General features: G+C 47.2%; 1 long non-coding RNA gene across 1 annotated transcript in view; it reads left to right on the top strand.

Moving 5' to 3' along the window:
* The first annotated feature begins 1,018 nt into the window (after positions 1-1,018).
* LOC138283208 (uncharacterized) overlaps positions 1,019-22,370 on the top strand; it is a 245,106-nt gene continuing 223,754 nt past the window's right edge. The window contains exons 1-2 of the long non-coding RNA XR_011201129.1: positions 1,019-1,177; positions 1,341-1,385. This is a non-coding gene — a long non-coding RNA (uncharacterized lncRNA). The remainder of the gene's footprint in view (positions 1,178-1,340; positions 1,386-22,370) is intronic.

The following is a 22,370-nucleotide window of genomic DNA, read 5'->3' as shown; positions in this document are numbered from 1 at the left end:
AGTGCAGGGATGCCATTTTAAGTGTGTACGGGACATAGGTCACTACCTATGTCCAGCTATTATAATGGTAACTCCAAACATATGCATGTTTGGTATCAAACATGTTGGGATCATACCCCAAAGCTTTTGTAAACATTGTCATGCACTCTGGGGGCTCCTCAGAGGAGCCCCAGCATTGCCATTTCAGCCTTCTGAAGTTTTCCAGACAGCCCCAGCTGCTGACACCTCACAGACAGGTCAAGCCCACGAATGCAGAACAAAGGATTCCCTTAGGGAGAGGGATGGTACACCCTCTCCCTTTGGAAATATTTGTTACAGGCTTGGGAGGGTAACCTCCCTAAGCCATTGGTAATGCTTTGAATGGCACATTTGGTGTCCTGCTTGCATAAACCAGTCTACACCAGTTCAGGGACCCCGAGGGTGGGGACAGAGTGGACTTTTTGTTTTTTAAGGCCCATCTGCCCCCCAGGGGGGCAGAAGCCACCAAGACACCAGGGATTTTTTTCTTTTGTTTTTTTTTGTGTTGGGGGGTGTCCCCTTTGGCAAGGGTCACCCCCCAAAGGGTCACAGAACTGTTGGCCATTTCTGCCCCCCTTAGGGGCAGATTGGCCTATTTGTTTAGGCCCATCTGCTCCCAAGGGGAGCAGAATCCCCTTAGGCACCAGGGATCTTGTGTGTGTTTTGTGTGGGGAGGCACCCCTTGGGGAAGGGTCGACACCCCAAAAGGGGCACATTAGTGATGGACATTTCTGGCCCCCTTGGGGGCAGATCAGCCTATTTGTTTTTAGGCCCATCTGCCCCCAAGGGGGGCAGAAGCCACAAAGACGCCAGGGATTGTTTTCCTTCTTTTTTTGTGTTGGGGGGCACCCTCTTTGGCAAGGGTTGCCCCCAAAGGGGGCACAGAATTGTTGGCCATTTCTGCCCCCTTTTGGGGGCAGATCAGCCTATTTTTTTGTAGGACCATCTGCCCCAGGGGGGGAAGAATCCACTTAGGCACCAGGGAAAATTTTGAAATGCTTTGTGGCGGGTGTTTGTCAACTGGCGAAGTATTTGCATTTGTAATTATAAGAATTGATTTCTCCTTTTCGTTCTTGTTCACAGCTTTTGCTTCCTTTGCTGTGGCTCCTTGCGGTTTTGGCAGTGGTTGACCTGCGGTTTGCGTAGTTGCATGTTTTAGGTAAGTAAAAACAATTTACTCCAAAGTATTGTTGCCATGCATAAATTACATGTTTGTAGGTGGTGTACTAAATGCAGGATTGTGTGTGAAATTGTCCTTAGATTTGTGCACAATGATATTTGTGTTGTCTTATGTCTAATTTGCTTTTCTTTTTTCTTTTTAGTGGAATATCATTGGTGATTGCTGTGTCTGTGCAGAGTAGTTGCTGGTGAGTCTAGCTTTTTCAGGGAAGTGAGTGGTATAGTTTTTGAGTACATAACTCTGTGTGATAAAGCCACAGTTTGTTTATTACTTATTTTAGACAGTGCTGGTTGTTGTTGGCGCAATTGTCAATTTACACTTCTTAGAAAGGATCATGGCTAGCGCAGAGTGAAAGCTCAGCGGGATGTTGGCATGCTTTTTGAGTCGTCTTCTGACCATGATTATGAGACTGACTCTGAATATGAGGCAGAGGAGGAAGTGAGAGATTCTGAAAGTGAGTTTTCTGTCTGAGAGGAATCTACTGATGAGGAAGCCACTCTCATCAAGCAGATGACGGGACACTGAAGTGCCAATAGTGTAGCAGCCTGGGGCTGAAAGTTTTCCTATTGGAAGACCTGACACCTGGGTTGCCCTAAACATGGAGCAGCCACAGTTGCCTGCCTTTACTGGTCTCCCAGGGTGTACAGTGAATGCAGAAAACTTTTTGTCTGTTAATTTCCTTCGAGTTGTATATGAACAATGTATTTTTGGAAGAGATTGTTGAACAGACTAATTTGTGTGCGGAGCAGTATTTGAGGGACACTGCTGCCAGACTTAGGCCTCAGTCTGGAGCTACCAAGTGTATTCCCCCAAATCTGGAAGAGTCGAAAAAGTTCCTGGGTTTGACTTTTTTGATGGGCTTGATAAGGAAGCTGTCACTGGCTTCTTATTGGTCTACTAGTCCCTTGATGGCAACAGCTATATTTCCTGCAACCATGACTCGTAATCAGTATTTGCTTCTTCTTCGGATGCTTTAGCCTTGCCGCAAGATCACCCTGACTGTGACCGTCTTTTTAAGATTAGGCCTGTCCTTGATCATTTTGTAGATCGGTTTTCAGAGGTCTATGTTCCAGTGAAAAAAATATCTATAGATGAGTCTTTGATCCTGTACAAGTGGCATTTGGTTTTTAAGCATTACATTCCTAGCAAGAGGGCACAGTATGGAATTAAGATGTAAATGCTGTCTGAAAGTTGTACAGTATGTGTGTATAATTTCGGGTTTACACTTGTAGGGATTCCAGTAGTGACCCCCCTGATTGTCCGCCCACTTTTGGAGTTAGTGAGAAAATTGTGTGGGAACTTGGTAGATGACTGTTTAACAAACGTCACCATTTGAACATAGATAACTTCTACACTGGAGTGCAGTTGTTCAAGGAATTGTTCAGAGTGGACACTGTTGCCTGTGGCAAAATCCCTTCTACAAAGGCTATCCAAGGCAGCTTGTCTGTAAAAAAACTTGAGAGGGGACAGTGGAGTGCCTTGCGTAATAATGAGCTGCTAGCTCTGAAAAGTTTCAGACAGGAGGGATGTGAACATGCTAACCACCATCCATGATGAGAGTACTTCCCCTGTGACTGTTTTGGGTCAGGTTGCTGAAGTTCGCAAACCTGTGTGCTTTTTGGACTACAATAAGCACGTGGGTGGTGTTGAAAGAGTAGATCAGATATTGGAACCTTACACTGCTGTTCGTTAGTCTTCTGTGTGGTATAAAAAGTTGGCCATCAATTTGTTTCATTTAGCAACTTTTAATGCTTTTATTGTGTTCAAGAATTGTTCCCTTGAGTCAAGGATAACATTTGTTAAATTTCAGGAGTCGGTGATAGAGAGCCTTATTGTGGTGGAACAGACAAGAGTTCCTAGAGTAGCAGTGGTGGAGGCTGTGGCTATTTTGAAAGATCGCCACTTTCCTGATCACATTCGTCCCACTCCCAAAAAAGACTTGCCCACTAAGAAGTGTAGAGTCTACACCAGAAGAGGTATCCGGAGAAAGGAACTGATGTATTGCCCAGACTATCCTTCAAAGCCTGGGCTGTGTGTGGCTTGCTGTTTCAGGAGTTACCACACCCAGAAGAATTACTGGGAACTACAGTGAGCGTAAACTTCCTGTTTTATATTTTCATATGTTCAGTTTCATGGTTGGCATTACCGTTATGTATTCAGTTAGGGCTTTTGTGTTTGTAGTTTTGTACTTATTTATAATTAGTTAGTGGTTTCTTTGTTGTTTAAAAAAAAGTGATCTGTGGTGTGCATGGAGTGGCGCTTGGCTGGCAGTGTGTGTGGAGTGGCGCCTGGCTGGCGCTGTGCATGGAGTGGCGCTTGGCTGGTGGTGTGCATGGAGTGGCACCTGGCTGGCGGTGTGCGTGGAGTGGCGCTTGGCTGGCGGTGTAAATAGTGACTTGCTGTTGGCCACTGCAGCACACTGCCAGCCAAACGCCAGTCCACACACTCCCATCAGCCGGTGTGATTGCTGTATCAGGCATGTGGGTGTATGAAAGTGATGTGAGTGTTGTAATGTGCTGGGCCCATGGCTGATGGCGTGAATGGTCTTGTGCATGTCATGTATGAAAGGTGTGTGAAAGGAATGTAAAGCGGTTGGTGCCTTGACGTGACTTTACAGCTCACAAGCTGTGAGTCATTGGTTCACTTTTTTGGCCTTTCAGTTATTTCAAGTGCATTTCATTTTTGTGAAATCTCTTGTTAATAAAATTTGATCTACCGAACCATCATTGACCTTGTGCCAAATCCAACCAGTATGTGTGGTAAAAATGGTCAAACCTGCTCAGCTGTAATCAGGCATCGCGGCACACCTGTGACATGCTAGGTGTCTCGGGTGGGAACCTGATGGTGAAGCATGCCACCAACTTAATTGGTGGGTGAGGGGTCTTTTTAACATAACCTAAGTGTGTTTCTTTTCACAATTTTAGTGTTTGGAACATCACAGAAGGATGTGAATACATCAAAATGATCAATTGCAAAACTACCTCTTTTTCCGGGTGGTGGGGGAGGGCACCTGCGTTTTTGGTCCTGGGTGCGGCCTTCATTTAGGAAAACCTACCAAACACAGACATTTTTGAAAAGTAGACACCCAGAGGAGTCCAGGGAGGTGTGGCTGCATGGATCCCCCAACATTTTCTTACCCAGACTCCTTTGCAAACCTCCAAAATTGCTTAAAAAGGCATATTTTCCTCATTTTTCTTTGTAGGATCACCGCTCCGGCACAAATTTCCAACCACCCAGCTTGAGTGGGTCCCCAAAGCAGAGTCAGCCTAAAAATGTATAAAAGAAAAAATTGTGCTTATCAACTCGCTGTGCTATCCCCTCAATCTATACAGGTTTTTGGTCTTTTCCTGTTGCAGGCACCTGTGCCACCCACACAAGCGAGGTATCATTTTTATCGCCAAACCAAGGGGAACATTGGGTGGTAGGATATTTTTACCGGCACAGAGATCCTACAAAACAAAAGTGTGGAAAATGTGATTTTTTTGCTATATTTGAGGTTTGCAGAGGAGTCTGGGTAAGAAAATGTTGGGGGATCTACGCAAGCCACACCTTCCTGGACTCCTCCGGGTGTCTAGTTTAAAAACAATTCTGGGTTTGGTAAGTTTCCCTAGATGACTGCCGCACCTAGGACCAAAAACACAGGTGCTCCCCTTCCACCTCGTCCTACAAATACAGGTCGTTTTGTAATAGATCATTTTGATGTTTCCACATTGTGTTTTGGGGCATTTCCTGTTGCCGGCACCAGGCCTACCCACACAAGTGCAGTACCATTTTTATTGGGGCACCTGGGGGAATGCTGGATAGAAGGACGTTTGTGGTGCCCCTCAGATTCCAGAACTTTCTATCACTGAAATGTGAGGAAAAACTGTTTTATTTTGGCAAATTTTCAGGTTTGCAAAGGATTCTGAGTAACAGAACCTGTTGAGAGCCCCACAAGTTACTCCATTCTGGATTTCCCTGGGTGTCTAGTTTTCAGAAATGTCCAGGTTTGCTAGGTTTTCCTAGGTGCCGGCTGACCTAGAGCCCAAAATCCACAGCTAAGCACTCTGCAAAAAACAGGTCCGTTTTCTTTTGGAAAATGTGATGTATCCATGTTGAGGTTTGAAGTTTTTCCTGATGCGGGCACTAGGCCTACCCACACAAGTGAGGTACCATTGTTATTGGGAGACTTGGGGGAACGCTGGGTAGGAGGAAGTTTGTGGCTCCCCTCAGTTTCCAGAACTTTCCATTACCGAAATGTGAGGAAAAAGTGTTTTTTTGCCAAATTTTGAGGTTTGCAAAGGATTCTGGGTAACAGAACCTGGTGAGAGCCCTACATGTCACCTCATTTTGAATTCCCCTGGGTGTCTAGTTTTCATAATTATATAGGTTTGCTAGGTTTCCCTAGGTGCTAACTGAGCTAGAGACCAAAATCCACAGCTAAGCACTTTGCAAAAAACAGGTCAGTTTTCTTTTGGAAAATGTGATGTATCCATGTTGTGTTTTGGGGCATTTCCTGTCGCGGGCACTAGGCCTACCCACACATGTGAGGCACCATTTTTATCTGAAGACTTGAAGGAATGCTGGGTGGAAGGAAATGTTTTGCCAAATTTTGAGGTTTGCAAAGGATTCTGGGTAACAGAACCTGGTGAGAGCCCCACAAGTCATTCCATCCTATACTCCTCTAAGTGTCTAGTTTAAAAAAATGTACAGGTTCTGTAGGTTTCCGTAGGTGCCGGCTGAGCTAGAAATCCCCAACTAGGCACTTTCCAATCAGATTTCAATAAAAAAATGTGATGTGTCCATGTTGAGTTTCCTGTCGCGGGTACTAGGCCTACCCACACAAATGAGGTACCATTTTTATCAGGAGACTTGGGGGAACACAGAATAGTAGAACAAGTGTTATTGCCCCTTGTGTTTCTCTGCATTTTTTCCTTCCAAATGTAAGACAGTGTGTAAAAAAGACGTCTGTTTGAGAAATGCCCTGTAATTCACATGCTACTATGGGGACCCCGGAATTCAGATATGTGCAAATAACCACTGATTCTCAACACCTTATCTTGTGCCCATTTTGGAAATACAAAGGTTTCTTTGATACCTATTTTTCACTCTTTATATTTCACCAAATGAATTGCTGTATACCCGGTTCACAATGAAAACCCATTGCTGGCCCTAGGTACCTAGGGTTCTTAATGAACCTACAAGCCCTATATATCCATGCAACCAGAAGAGTACAGCAGATGTAATGCGGTGTATTACTTTTGAAAATGTGACATCGCAGGAAAAAGCTACAGAGTAAAACGTGGAGATAAATGGCTGTTTTTTTCACCTCAATTTCAATATTTGTTTATTTCAGTTGTTGTTTTCTGTAGGAAAACCTTGTAGGATCTACAAACTGACCTCTTGCTGAATTCAGAATAGTTTCTACTTTTTACAAATGTTTAGCTGTCTGGGATCCAGCACTGGTTTCACACCCATTTCTGTCACTAACTGGAAGGAGGCTAAAAGCACAAAAAATAGTTAAAATGGGGTATGTCCCAATACAATCCCAAAATTGTGTTGCAAAATGTGGTTTTCTGATTAAAATCTGCCTGTTCCTGAATGCTGGGAAGATGGTGATTTCAGCACCACAAACTCTTTGTTGATTCCATTTTCAGGGAAAAAAACACAAGCCGCCTTCTGCAGCCCTTTTTCCCATTTTTATTTTTAAATACAAGTTTTTCGCTATATTTTGGATAATTTCTTGGTGTCCTCCACGGGAACCTGCTAATTATGGGTACCTCTAGAATCCCTAGGATGTTGGAAAAAAAGGACGCAAATTTGGTAGTTTATGTGGACAAAATGTTATGAGGGCCTAAGCGCGAACTGCCCCCAAATTGCCAAATAAAGGCCTGGCACCTGAGGGGGAAAAGGCCTGGCAGCAAGGGTGTTAAAGAAATGCCTTTTGTTGTTAGGAAACAGGAATGTGTGTCCTTAATACACTGAGTGAAGTTGAGCCTGAATATTGCAAATTTGTTTTTTAACACAAAGGCAAACTTTTATATCAATGTAGTCCTCATGACAACAAGAAGACCTTGACAGATTAGCGCTCCCATTCATTTTAGAGTTATCTGCTGTTTTCCGCTAAACAAACAAAATGATATGCCAGTGAAAGTTAAAGCCAAACACAAAGAGATTCAGGGAACAAAGAAACAACCCTTACATCAGGGCATATTTGCAAAGACACATAGGCGATGTTCATGTCTACTCAATCCAGCCACATTGGAGCTACTGTCTTTGACATCACTGATAATCCATCTTTTTCGTTTAATCTGAGTTCAGGAGTTAGGCAGCATAATTTGAAGATTTACTGTGAATTCCTGGCTGTAGGTTTTGTTCAGGGTACTTCAGGAACAATTGTGTTCCTCAAAATGTCAATTGTGAACTTGTACACAAGTGAATCGATCCTCCAGCTGAAAGTAAGAGTTCTCAAAAGGAAACAGTTTTTGAGGTCAGTAAGGAATTCAGAGATATATTTAGTCATAAAGAAGCTGACAGTCTCCCAGCTCATCATCCAAATGTCTGCAATATTGATTTAATGCCAAACACACCTGTTCATCAAGGGCGAATATGCCCTTTAGTAATGAAAGAAGTTGAAGTATTAAAACAATGTCTGTAACAAAAGGAGTTCATTAGCAATTCCATCTCACTTGCAGGGGCCTCGACCTTTCCTATGCCAAAAATGAATGTTAATATCAGCCATGGAAAGATTAACAAGGGTTGAATGACACCAATAATAGAAGTCATTACCCTCTCCCCCTCTTATCAATACTGTTGGAGCAAATCAAGCTGGATCTTGGAGGAGCCTACAATTTGGTCAGAGATTTGTGGTCAGAATCCCTGAGGGAGAATAAGGGAAAACAGTGTTCAACACTATTGACGACTGTGAGGACTTGGTGATGTCATTTGGTTCAAATAATGCCCCTGAAGCATCCCAGAATGTTGTAAATTATATTTTTGAATACCCCTTTCATGATTGTTTACTTGGATGATAAATTGATTTAGCCTAATAAATATCCAACAGCATTGTACTTATGTTCGAGAAGTACTGTGTCTATTAGGGAAATATTCCATTTATACTAAAGAAAGAAAATATGATGTGGATTTTAATAGTCTGATTATTGCGGAGAGAGATATGAAGGTTTCAATGTGTTGGGCAGATCCTCAAGACATAAGCAGGTGCAGAATCCCAAGTCATTCACATATCTATCTTTGTTTAGAAAAGAGATAGATCTTAGTGATGTTTGGAGACTGAGAGCCGGTAGAGCAAGAGAGTATACGCACCAATGTGTGAAGTGTGGGCACTACTCCAGGTTACATTCTCTTTCTAGTTGATAACAATGAAGCGGATAGTGTTAGGTGTATTGAGCACTGTCCAATACACATATCAGATCATACAGCGGTTTAGATAGAACTCATCTCTAGAGAGAAAGTAGGGATTGAATTAAGAATGACTCTTGATAGAAGGATTGTCTCACAGGAAGATGTCATTCAAAATCTCAGGGAGGATATGGAGTTCTTTTTTTAGTCAAGTTTGGAAACTGCAGACATTTATATAGTTTGTGACACATACAAAGCTTTCCTTAAAGGATTGGTAAGGGGACTGTTATTCATCTTAATAAAAAAAGGAGAGAGGATATCTGAAGATTGGAAAAGGAAACAGCATCTTCAGAACAGCATGAACGTAGTGGACCTGGAAGAGATAGCGATACAGATATTAGCACAAGATCTACATGCTGCTTGAGAGGCTCTTGTAACATGAGGCAGCCCAGATTACGAAGAGATGGTATGTCAGTAAGGTAGCCAGTCTTGAATATGGCGAGAAGTGTGGGAAACTGTTGGCTTGGAAAGCAAGATCTGAACGGAGCAGGAAATATATAAAAGAGGTTAGAGATAGTAACAACTGTATTGATGTTCTGCCAATCAGGAGGTTGGCAAAGTTTACTTCACCTCTTTTGAGAACTTGTATAGATATGAATAATCCCCTGAAATTCTCAGGTTAAGGTCCTGGTTGAGAAAGAATCATATAAATAAGTTAGGGACTGAACAGCAGGACATGCCTGACCGGGAAATCAACAAGTTTGAAATTAGGGTGGCCATGAAAAAGAGTAAGAATTCCCCGGTGGCATCCCTGTGGAGCTTTATGCTAAATTAGTGAAAGAAATAGTTCCTGTCTGGAAGGTGCTGTTTAACAGGATACTGGTAGGTGCCTCCAAACCTCCTCGTTCTTGGCAGGAAGCGGTCACTTGCCTTATTCTGAAACAAGTTAAATCCCTTGACAAAGGTGATTCATACCGGCCAATATCCCTATTGAATTGTGAATCTTTGTTGCAATTCTAGTTAAGCAGTTAGGCCAATATGCAAAATTGTGAAATCGTGAAGACCAGAAGGGTTTTGTTCTGGGGAGCTCCTTGAATTATTTGATGTATACCCTGATAGAGTCTCTAGATTTCGCATCCCTCTTTCCGTCCGACTAGCGATGATACTGGTTGATGCATACAAAGACATTGACCAGGTAAAGTGGGTATGCTTGAGGGAGGTATTGAACTGCATGGGATCAGGGACTGTTCTCTGCAATGTAATCAAGGCAATCTATATGGCTGCAAAGGCAAGAATTCTGGTAAACAACAACCTGACAGAGCAAGTTATAATAATGAGAGGGACTAGGCAAGGGTGCCCACTTGCCTCCCTGACATTAAATCTGTATATGGAGCATTTTGCACAAAGTTTAAGGTTAAAACAAAAGATAGTGCCTTTTGAGTGCAAGGACTTCAAAAAGAAGTTGGCCCTGTATGAAGATGATCTCATCATCTATTCTGCAAATGTGGATGATACTCTGTCCCAGTTGCAGCAAGAAATAGCCACCATAGGTCATTTGTTTTGTTCTCAAGTTAATTGTGATAAAGCAGAAATTATGACCTGGAATTTGTACTGGGAATGGATAGGCAGTAAAGAGTTGAGTAAATATTTAGGGATATTAGTGGTTAAAAACTTAGAGGCAATACTGGAGAAAAACTTTAAAAGGGCAATGAGCAGTGGTGTAACAAAACTTGAGGGGGGCCCATGCAAAGTAAATGGAGGCCCCCTCTCCCTCTTGGATCCAGCCAGGAACCCAGTTAGTGTACTGTGCTGAAGGGGGCCCCCTATAGCTTGCCTACCCTCCACACTGCAGGGGCTAATGTTATGACACTGGCAATGAGAGAAATCAAATAATTATTTAAGAAATGGACAAACTAGCCCCTGACTGTATATGGTAAGGCTAACTTGGTCAATATGGTAATTTTGCCAAAGCCAACCTTCTTATTAGATAATATCCCCTTGAGCTTTGATAACACTCTATTAGGGAACCACCGGGAGAAATCAGTAGCTTAATTTGGGCCTCTAGAGGAGTTAGAGTGGGGTGGAAGAAGTTAAGGAGGAAACTAGCTAAGGGAGGCCTGAGTCTTCCAGATGTACAGTTATAGTGCTGAGCTTTCCAATTAAAAAACTGTACAATGTTACTGGGAACTCCGTACGTAAGCCCAATCTGCAAATTGCAACAATTTATGGTGAAGGATATCACTATCATGGGGTTTATATTTAAGTTGGGGTCAACAACGTTTTTTAAGAAGTTTATACTGAAAATTCTGAAAGCAGCTTCCAGTTTATAGTTTGAGGTTAGGAAGTTTCTGAATATTCTGTACCTTAGTGTGTGGGCTCCAGTTTGGGACTTCCGTGGGGCACCGGAGTCTTTTAGTGTTAGACTGTGCAAACCTGTTAAGAAGGATTGAGAGCAGAGGTGGGGATACATGTGGTGTGAGGGCAAACCCTTGTTATGGGAACAATGGTCCAAGTGAACTGAGAGCTCAATTTCACCCTTCAAATACTTACAAATTACATCTTGGCTAAAGTTACAGGAGGGGTCACCCACTAAATCATAGTCATACATGATGGAAAAGTAACTGCAAAATCTTGGCCCTAAAAAGAAGGACGTTTTTGTGTGATGGGGTTATCTGGCATTAGACAGGAGAGCAAAGCCGACATATGCATTTTGGAAGTCGGATTTGCCTCGAGCTCAAGTTAAAGAGCTATGGCGAGGATCACTTAAATTGCTTTATACTACAGTTAAATCTGCCCCTCTTAAATATAATCATTTTTACTATGCATAGTTGCTACTGTACTCCACTTAAGATGGCAAGGCGTAGCAGAAATGAGAATTGCTGCTGTAAAAGCTGCGGACGTTAGGACGCTAATGATATACACATGTTCTTGGACTGCCCAGCCCTGACCTCTTACTGGCAGGCAGTGAGAAATGTACTATCCACAATTTTGGGGCCTGATATTCAGGTAAGCCCACACATGGGTCTGAAAACAAGTTTGGCGGTTGATAAAACCCGACCGCCAAACTCCTGATGAGGAGACAGCCACAGTGCTGGCAGTATCCCCACCAGCCCCATTACGAGTTTTTCACTGAGCTGACCAGCCGAAACCAAGGTGTTCGCCAGTCAGCCCAGAGGAAAATGTGCAGTGGCATTAGACTCAGCTGGAGCTGAGTCCAACGCCTTCGTACTGTTGGGCCTCCCTAGCACCCTCATAATGTGCACTGTCTGCACAGCAGAGAGTGCGCATTCCGGTGGTGCTGGGAGGGTGGCCCCTGCACTGCCCATGCTATGGGCATAGGCAGTGCAGGGTGCCCCCTCTGGCACCCTGGACTAGTTCTTCATCAGCCTTTCCATGGCAGTTAAACCGCCATGAAAAGGCTGGCAGAGAACATGGTTGTAATCAGCACGGCAGTGTTGACTTCAGGGCCTCCGTGGCTGATTACAACCACGACTGCAGTCATCCCATCAGGATCAAAGATCCTGGTGGAGATGGTGGTCTTTTGGTGGTCCAACTGCCAGGGTCGTAATGAGGTGGTCGGACCGCTGCGGTGGACTGACCACCACCACAAGTCTGGCAGTCTTGTGACTGCCAGACTCATAAAAGGACCTTTGGTCTTTTTTGGTATTGTACACTGGGAAGGCAATGTGTTTGACGCAGTGGCAAGTTGGCCTAAACTGCTGTTCTATTTAATTTTGCTGGCCAGGAGGAAAATATATAGACGGTGGCTGCAAGCAGACCCCCCACAGGCAAGGCAGTGGCAGAGAGCAGTAAATCAAGTCTATGTACTAGACAAGGTGGTGTATGTAGGTCTGGACTGCATGATTTGGGTGCCATATGAGAGATGGTTATGCAAAACAAAAACAACTAATATGGTCCAATGATTATGTCTGGTCCCCTGTATATGAGTTCTTCATTGGGCATCGCAGGAATACGGGCAATGCTTGTGATAGTTAGGGGCGAACCTCTTCTTTCAAACTGAAGAGGGTTGTTTCTGTCTGCTACGGTGTTGGCAGCACTATCAGAATTTTGAGGAAAAAAAAAAGAAAAGAAAAAAGAAAATATGGCTTTCAAATATCCAGATATCCAGAGATGGCATAATTATGGACAAGTAAAAAGTCAGAGCCATTCTAGAATGGTTGGCTCCCTACTACTGTCAAGGATATTGAAATGGTTGAGCTTGGCAAATTTCTACATTTCTACATCTATTTAAAGGCTTTTCCACCCTTATGAGGCAGATCACATTGCTCTCACACAAATGGGTAGCTTTTGTATGGGGCAGAAAACAGGAGTCAGCCATTTACATTGAAGATGACATTCACAATTGGGACCATTCTCATGCATGCTAATGTACAACTTTCTTTAATCACTGAAACTGACAGTTCAGCATCTGCACTTAGAGCTGTCCTGTTGCAACATGATCCTTAGACAGAAACTTGCTTCTGGTGGTATGTTACCCAAGAATACTTTCCACTAATGAACGCAATTATACTATCTATAACAGAAAGCGTCTTTTAACAGAGAGGCTTTCACACATTTTCAGTGGAAGGGATGATACACAAGATAATGGCCCTCATTATGAACATGGCGGTTCGTTCCGCTCCGCCGGCGGTGGGGGTAGAAACCGCCAACAGAGGAGCGGGCCGGACTGCCAAATAATGAAGCAAACGAAACACATGCATCCAGCCCACCACCCACTGCCAGGAATGGAGTCCCGCTGACGACGGCAGAGTCTGCCCACAGGCCGTTGGAAAGGCCCAACCATCAAATTATGAACCACCATTTCGCCGCCAGTTCCGGGGCGGGAACCACCGCCACACAAAGCCAGACGGAAAAGAACCAAATAGAAGGAAACACTCACCGGAGTTCCGCAAAACGTGCAGCGGCAGCCATGGACAGAGAGCTGCAGATCATGCCAGCCTTGCTCCTTGCCATACATCTACACAACCGAGACCGCAGACGAAGACGGTAAGTACCGCAACCAACGACACAACGGAGGAAAGAGCAAAGTTACATACCCACCCACTCCACCCACTCTGCAACACCCCCCAACCCTTCCCAGCAGCACAAGTCAGACACCCCACACCAAGAGGGACGTACCCGACCGAACGCCACTGCAACTTGACCATAATACATACAATAGCCCCACACCCATAAAAAATGAAAACAAACACCAGGGTGGAACTGCATACAGCCCAGACAGAGGCCACACAGAAACAGTGCCAACAGGGCCAATGGCCAGTCCATAAAAAGTCATTTGTCCTTGGCCACAACTGGCCACACCTGACTCCCACAATTGCTGGGTACTCCACTGAACGGGCATCCAGGCACCTCACGGAAGGGGGTGGGGATTTCCGATGGAGGTAGGACTTAGACTTGCGTGAGGAGGTTGGAGGGGGGTGGGCTTCTCCTTTGAAGGGGGTGGGGGCTGTTTGGCAGGGGTGGAGCTGGATGCCTTAGGCTCTGAGCGGGCCTTCTTCTTCACCGGAGAAGGGGCACGGGAATGGGAAGGCTGGACCAGGGTGGGCTGTGATTTGGAAGGAGCGGAAAGGGCAAGGAGGTGGGCACGTTTCGGGACAAGACCGGGTGGGCCAGTGGGTTGGAACAGGTCTGCACAGGACAGGAAGCGTTTTTGGGGAGCAGTTGGGGTGAGTGTGGATGAGGGCGTGGGAGTGGAGGCAGAGGGAGTTGATGTATGGGGTGTAGGTGTGCGTGTAGTGGGTGCAAGTGACTGCTCAGTATGCTGTGGTGTGGTGATGTCTCCTGGGTGGGTGTCTTGGTGCGTTTGAGTGTTTTGGGAGGTGGGGGGTGGACACAGTGGGAGAAGACAGACAGCGAGTGTATGTTGGGTGGGTGTCTGCAAGTCTGGTGAGTGTGCTGCATGTGTCAACTACAGTAGAGGTGGTGAGTGCAGGTGTGGTGGATGGGGTGCATGTATGGCTGTCTGCTATTGTGGTGAGTGCAGGAAGAGAAGCAGTAACAGTGAGTGAAGGTGCAGTGCATGAGGGTGCGGATGTTGAGGGGACAGACAGGGAGGCGGAAGAGGCGGGAACACTGGGGGAAGTGGACGTTGTTGTGTGTGCAGGTGTCTGTTGGCTGTGTGAATGCTTGTGGTGGGAGGTGTGGTACTTGTGTTTGGAAGTGTGCTTCTTGTGTGTTGATGTGCCTGTAAGCGGGTCTGATTGTGTGCTTTGGACGGGTGAAGAGAGTGGGGTGCTGGAAGGGTTAGAGGAGGTTGGAGGGGGGATGGAATGGCCAGGGAAAGTGGCTGCCGTCCAAGAGGAGGCCAGAGCCTGAAAAGATCTTTGTAGGGCAGACATGGCACCCTGAACGCCATCCAGATAGGCATTGGTCTGCTGCACCTCAGAAGCCAGACCCTGGATGGCATTGACGATGGTTGTCTGCCCTACAGAGATGGTTCTCAGGAGGTCAATAGCCTCCTCTGTGAGGGCAGCAGGGCTGACTGGGGCAAGGAAGGCGGTGCCTGGGGCAAAGGAGACGCCCACCTTTCTTGGGGGGTGGGCACGGGCAACTCGTTGGGGAGCAGAAGGGAGGGTGCTGATGGTATGGGGGGTGGCAGAAGATCTCACGGTAGTGGTTTGTCCACTAGGGTCCGCCACCGCCGGAGGACCCCCATCGGAGGAGGTCTCAGAGTCACTACCGCCTGTGTAGTAGCCTCCCCGTGGAAGTCCCCTCACCCTCCCACCCACTGGTCCCCTGGGCGTCCGTTGTCTCTGCTTCGGAGGATCCGTGGGCCGCTGCCTCCCCACTTGCCGGTGCCTCAGCTCCATCGCCTGATGTAGATGCGGTACCAGACAAACACAAGAAAGCAAAGATGGGGAGACAAAACAGGAGAGACACTTGTAAGTAGCTGAATGCTGATACACAATGGCCAGACATACACCTACCCAGCAGACATACCCAACAGGCAGCACCATGCACTATGCCCAAGCCATGGCCCTGACTACTGAGCAGTATACTGACCTACACCCATCCCCTGAAATTGTAATGGAGCTGAGGTAGGTGAAACCTGACAGGGACACCCCTACACCCTTTGTAGAGCAGACAGTAGCTGGACACCAGTTCAAATTCCCTGCTCTAAGCACCATGAGCCCTATCTCACACACACTCATCCTTCCAGGCTGAAGTATAGGCTGTGAGTACTGTGCAGGTTGTGACTGCTGTGCAGCCTTCAAGCACCCATCCAGGTCTGGGTACGCCACCGCCAGGATCCTTCGCATGAGGGGGGTCAGTGCCCGACAGGCACCCCTTCACGTTGGGAGGACTTCCCCAGCTGGGCCTCAGTGATCTTCCGCGCCCAGCGCCGCAGGTCCTCCCACCTCTTTCGACAGTGGGTGCTCCGCCGGTTGTAGACCCCCAGGGTCTGTACCTCCTTGGTGATGGCATGCCAATGTGCCCTCTTCTGATGGGCGCTGACCAAGTAGGGTGACACAGAAATGGAACACAGAGGTCAGGCACCTGCACGATGGCAACAATTGGCAGATTGTCAGATATAGGACAGACAGTACTCCCAGACATGAAGGACAGTGGCATGCAGCATTCCATGCACCAAGGCCCATCCTGGCTCACAGGAGCACACATCAGTGCAATCCACTCCATCCATTACTCACACAGTGCCCCCCAAACCTGGACTCACATGTACCTCTGGGCGGCCGTAGAGTCTGCCGTACCGGGGCAGGACCCCTTCCACAAGTTTCTCCAGTTCTTCCTGGGTGAAGGCCAGGGCCCTTTCCCCTGCACCACGTGGAACATCCATAGCCAGAGGCAGGCCACAGCAGTACACAGAGTGGAGTACCTGTCCGCACAAGATCAGGGAGTCGAGTGATCAAACGATAACGAACGCGCGTACGTTCCGCGGCGGTATGCACCGTCACCGCCGGCGGCGATCATGATATGCCAGGATTCCCCATTGGCATTCTTGTTAGCCAATGAGGGTGTGAACAGCGGTCAACACCGCCGTACGCTGTGACTTCAACCGCTAGCGGTATTAGGTCACTTCCATATCGAAGGGGCAGAACTACAGTGGGTAGACATTTTGCCATCACCTACGCATCTTGAAATTCATTATACTCACAATGCTGGGCCTACTAGCCATATGAAGCACCTAGGCCTCTCTCCATTGAGTATATAATCACACATGATTTACTTTGTTCCCTCCTAGTGATGTACATGTACATCTGTCAGGTTGCAGTTATTGTACAGACACTACTAGGAAGAATGCACTGCATGTATGTAGCAAATCTGCCAGTGTATGTGTGCACATCACTCCTTTTTCTTACCCCTCATAGGTACCGACCCTTGTGGCGAGGATGGGCACCATCGGTGTACAGACCACTTGTGGATATGAGGACCATGGTGGAGCGTCAGATCATAATCACCTACAGACTCACACGTGCAACTATTCAGGACCTATGTGCATTACTGGATCCTGCACTGACTCCTGGAAATCGTAATCAGCATGCCATTTCAACTGAGGTGCAGGTGCTCGCCGCACTCCATTTTCTGGCCACAGGCTCATTTCAAGTGACAGTGGGCATGGATGCTGGTTTCTCACAGCCAATATTCAGCCAGGTACTGACAAGATTTCTGGATGCATTTGTACAACATCTGCAATCCTATGTGCGATTCCCCCAAAGTGCTGACCTCCCTGCCATCAAGTCTGACTTCTATGCCTTTGTAAACATTCCCCATGTCATAGGTGCCATTGATGGCACCCACATAGCTATCATCCCCCCAAGAGTGAGTGAACAGGTGTACAGAAACAGGAAGAACTTTCACTCCATGAACATCCAATTGTTATGTACTGCAGACCAGTACATTTCCCATGTGAATGTTATGTTTCCGGGTTCTGTCCATGATTCATTTGTTTTGAGGAACAGTAGTGTGCCACAGAAGATTGAACAACTACAAGAGGACAGAGGGTGGATCATAGGTAAGTTTGCCTGTCACAAACTGACACATTGCAGAAAACCAGCCTCTCTGACTAAGGACATTACAATGACGACTCTGTATTGACCATGTCTCTAAGTGATTCTGGCTATCCAAACTTGTGTTGGCTCCTGACACCAGTGAGGAATCCCAGGACGGATGCAGAGAAGAAATACAATGAGGCCCATGGACGTACTAGGAGGGTGATAGAGCGTACTATAGGTCTCCAGAAGGCTAGATTCTGGTGCCTACATATCTCTGGGGGTTCCCTGGACTATGGGCCTGATAAGGTGTGTAGAATAGTGGTGGCCTGCTGCATGCTGCACAATGTGGCTGTGAGATATTCAAACCCCTTTTGGAGGTGGAGGGTTCTATACGTCCTAATCAGTTACCTCAGAGAGGTGAGGAGAGTGATGGTGAGGATGAGGAAGGGGAAGATGTCAATTCCAGGAACCAACTGATACAACTCTACTTCCAATAAATCTGTCGGACTTAAGCCTGTAACTGTGGTTAGTAACTGATACTGTAAGTGTGCCATGTCATATAGGGGTGATTGGTCATGATAGGCGAGACATGGACCTCTTCAGCATGGTACTGACAGACAATATATGCATTTCCTCCTTGCATAATTTGAAACACACATTACCACCACCACACACAAATTGACAATAAAGTTGTTCCCTGCCAGTTGCATCCATACTCCACTTTGTTCAACATTGAAGACAGGGGACAGTGTTACAGGTGAGAAATTTTGTTTATCGGTCGAATACAGTGAAATGTGCTATGTACAGTGATGGAAGTTGTAAGGGTTGGGTGTCCTCAAAACCGACTTGGTAGCAGCCCTGTTGGATGTCATAGGTGGGTCCTATTTGTAGTATAGTACTTTATTTAGCCCTCAGCTAAGAATAGTTGGTGAATGGTGGGATGGTTGCTTTGCAGTAGTAGCAGTGTCAATTTTTGGAGTGGGGCTTGCTCTTAGCTGGGTTTCAGTGCCATATCTTGGCCTAAGACTATGGCCCTCATTACAACATTGGCGGTAAATGACGCTTACTGCCGTGCAGAAGACCACAACACACCGCTGCGGCCGTGGAAATCCACTACAGCTATTATGACCCACAGGCCGGAATCCGTGAAAATCTAGACACCCACACAAGTCCGCCACACCAAAGGTCAGTGATAAACTGGTGATAACAAAACCTCCACTGTCACGCAAACAGGAATCCGCCCACACTATTACGACCCACTAATCCACGCGGCGGTCTTTCAACCGTGGTATTCCATTGGCGGTACACACAGCCGAGCTCAAAATACACACACATTTACAAAACACAACCATATTGGACAATTCCAAAAACACACACCTGATACACACACCACACCCACACACTCAATACAATATAAAACATACACCCACATCACCCACAAACCCCTACGACAAAAATTTAGAACGAAGCACAGAGAGAGACACTACCATCAACAAACTAGCATCCACAGGCACACAACACCATCACTCACACAACATCCATGCACCTCACACAACACACACAAGCACATCCCCTCACACATCACAACACACACCCCCTCACACATCACCCACACCACACCATGGCACCGCAAAGACACCCCAGGTTCTCTGAGGAGGAGCTCAGGGTCATGGTGGAGGAAATCGTCCAGGTAAAGCCACAGCTATTCGGATCACAGGTGCAGCACACCTCCATTGCTAGGACGATGGAGCTATGGCACAGAATCGTAGACAGGGTCAACGCAGTGGGACAGCACCCAAGAACACAGGATGACATCAGGAAGAGGTGGAACGACCTACGGGGGGAGGTGCGTTCCGTGGTCTCAAGACACCAGATTGCAGTTCAGAGGACTGGCGGTGGACCCCCACCTCCTCCCCCACAACTAACAACATGGGAGGAGCAGGTCTTGGCTATACTGCATCCTGAGGGCCTCGCAGGAGTAGCAGGAGGAATGGACTCTAGTAAGTCAAATCTTAACTATGACATCCTCCACCCTACCTGCATGCTATCACGTACCCCCACCCTCACCCCATCACACCAACACCTCACATATGTTCCACTATCACAAACCACCCATCCCCACACCAAGCCCTGCATGCAACACCAAAGCATGGACACCCACCACCAAAGCATGTCCACTACAGATACCCACACAGATCCCCAAACCAAATATCACACAAGGTCCTAGACAAGAATGTAAGCACTGGGGTACAGGGTCACCCACCCATTGTACACGATGGCACAAACTGATGCAATAATCATGCCTTTACACCCCTGCAGGACCCCTACCCAACTTCACCTGACAGGAGGTTCCAGACATGTCCACCCCTCCCCACAGAAGAGGCCCACAGTGATGACAGCAGCTCTGTCCAACTGGATCTAGATGACCAGCCCGGCCCATCTAAGACCTCGGGACAGTCAGTTCCCCACACACTGGCCTCCCCCCTCAGGAAACACCAGCACAGCACCCACCCAGCTGGCCCATCCCTCTGTCCCCAGGACACATCAAGCAGCAGTGTGTCCACCACTACAGGGAACCCAGGCAAACCCACAAACCCAAGAACATCAGGGGCCTGGGGGCAGTGGCAGTGGGCACACGGTTCAGGGGACAGAGGAACAGGAAAACAGGGGAACTGTGAGGACTGCTGTGCGACAGGGAGAGGACAGGCCCAGGGAACCCACTCTCCACGAGGCCCTCTCCAACATCATGGGAGCGTACCATCATTCCCAGGATACAATGGCAACGGTACTGGCCAAGTTTCAGGAGACCCAGCGGCTGCAGGAGGAACACTATCTGGGGATCAGGGAGGAACTCAAGTCCATCAACACCACCCTGGTCACCATTGTAGGTGTGCTGAAGGGCCTTGTGAACACCAGGAGGGACACTGTGGCACAACAAGGGCCCCCTGACACTAGCCTTGATGATGAACTGCCCACCACCTCCGCCGGCGCTAGTGGACAGGAGGCACCACCACAGGACCACGACACCAGCACCCCACCCCCTGCAGATGGAGAACCACCCTGCAAACGGTCCCTGAGATCCAGGACAAAGACAGAGAACAATGCCAAGACCCCGCCAAGAAATGAGACCACCCTGAATGTCATCCTTCTGTCCCACTTAGTCACCCTGTCCATCCTTAAACTGCCATAGCTCCACTTCCTACCCCCTTTGGACAATGCACCTGTGAGATAAATAACTGGACTCTGCCATGGACATTCCTCCACCATCACCCCTGACCATTTTACAACCCCCTCCACTAATTTGCACTTAAATAAACACCCTTGAATCACAAAACAATCTGGAGTCAGTCTGTGCTTTCACAAATGTGTATTAGCTATAACTAAGGAACACAGCAATGTCCATTGTATTGTCAACATACCTATGTCACACAGCTCTAGTCCATGAGGTAACATAGCAGAGGTCACACAGTGGGACCCACATCTGTGAAATGGAAAGGTAAAGTGACAGGTCAGGGTCCATACACTGGGTGAAAGTGACAGACATATGATAGGTCTAACAATTGTATGAGATGTAGGAGGCAGTGATGTCTTCTCACCTGTGTCTCACTGGAAGTATTACTGGATCAAGTTGTTTCTGTTGTCGATATCCTCTTCTTCTGCCTCCTCTTCTTCACTGTCCACAGGCTCCACAGCTGCCACAAGGCCTCCTTCTGGACAATCCTCCTGCAGAAAAGGCACCTGTCATTGCAAAGCCAGGTTGTGCAGCATACAGCAGGCCACAATGATCTGGCACACCTTCTTTGGTGAGTAGTAGAGAGAACCACCTGTCATATGGAGGCACCGGAACCTGGCCTTCAGGAGGCCGAAGGTCCTTTCGATCACTCTCCTAGTTCGCCCATGTGCCTCATTGTAGCATTCCTCTGCCCTTGTCCTGGGATTTCTCACTGGGGTCAGTAGCCATGACAGGTTGGGGTACCCAGAGTCACCTGCAAATGTCGAGGGACAACTGTTAGACACACACTAACCCTTAGGGACAACCCAGACCCAGACAACTATTCACAGGGTACAGGGTCCTTGTCCTCACCTATTAGCCACACACGGTGCCTCTGGAGTTGCCCCATCACATAAGGGATGCTGCCATTCCTCAAAATGTAAGCGTCATGCACTGAGCCTGGAAACTTGGCGTTCACATGGGAGATGTACTGGTCGGCCAAACACACCATCTGCACATTCATTGAATAGTAGCTCTTCCTGTTTCTGTACACCTGTTCACTCCTGCGGGTGGGGGGGGGGGGGTACCAAGGCCACATGTGTCCCATCAATGGCACCTATGATGTTGGGGCTATGTCCCAGGGCATAGATGTCACCTTTCACTGTGGGCAAATCCTCCACCTGAGGGAAAACAATGTAGCTGCGCATGTGTTTCAGCAGGGCAGACAACACTCTGGACAACACGTTTGAGAACATAGGCTGGGACATCCCTGATACAATGGCCACAGTTGTTTGAAAAGACCCACTTCCCAGGAAATGGAGTACTGACAGGACCTGCACTAGAGGGGGGATTCCTGTGGGATGGCGGATAGCTGAAATCAGGTCTGGGTCCAACTGGGCACACAGTTCCTGGATTGTGGCAAGATCAAGTCTGTAGGTGACAATTACATGTCACTCTTCCATTGTCAACAGGTCCACCAGCGGACTGTACACCGGAGGATGCCGCCATCTCCTCACCTGCCCCAGCCCTATGGACGAGAAAAGCGAGCACAGAGTCAGCCAACACTGAGGTAGTAAAAGAAGAATTTATTGCACACATTTGTCAATCTGCTATGTGCCTGTCACTGTGTGTATGCAAGGCCTAGATATGT

Source organism: Pleurodeles waltl, chromosome 3_1 (assembly GCF_031143425.1).
Source record: "Pleurodeles waltl isolate 20211129_DDA chromosome 3_1, aPleWal1.hap1.20221129, whole genome shotgun sequence".
NCBI lineage: Eukaryota > Metazoa > Chordata > Amphibia > Caudata > Salamandridae > Pleurodeles > Pleurodeles waltl.
The sequence above is the reverse complement of the archived record's forward strand: the minus strand, read 5'-3'. Positions and strand labels throughout refer to the sequence as shown.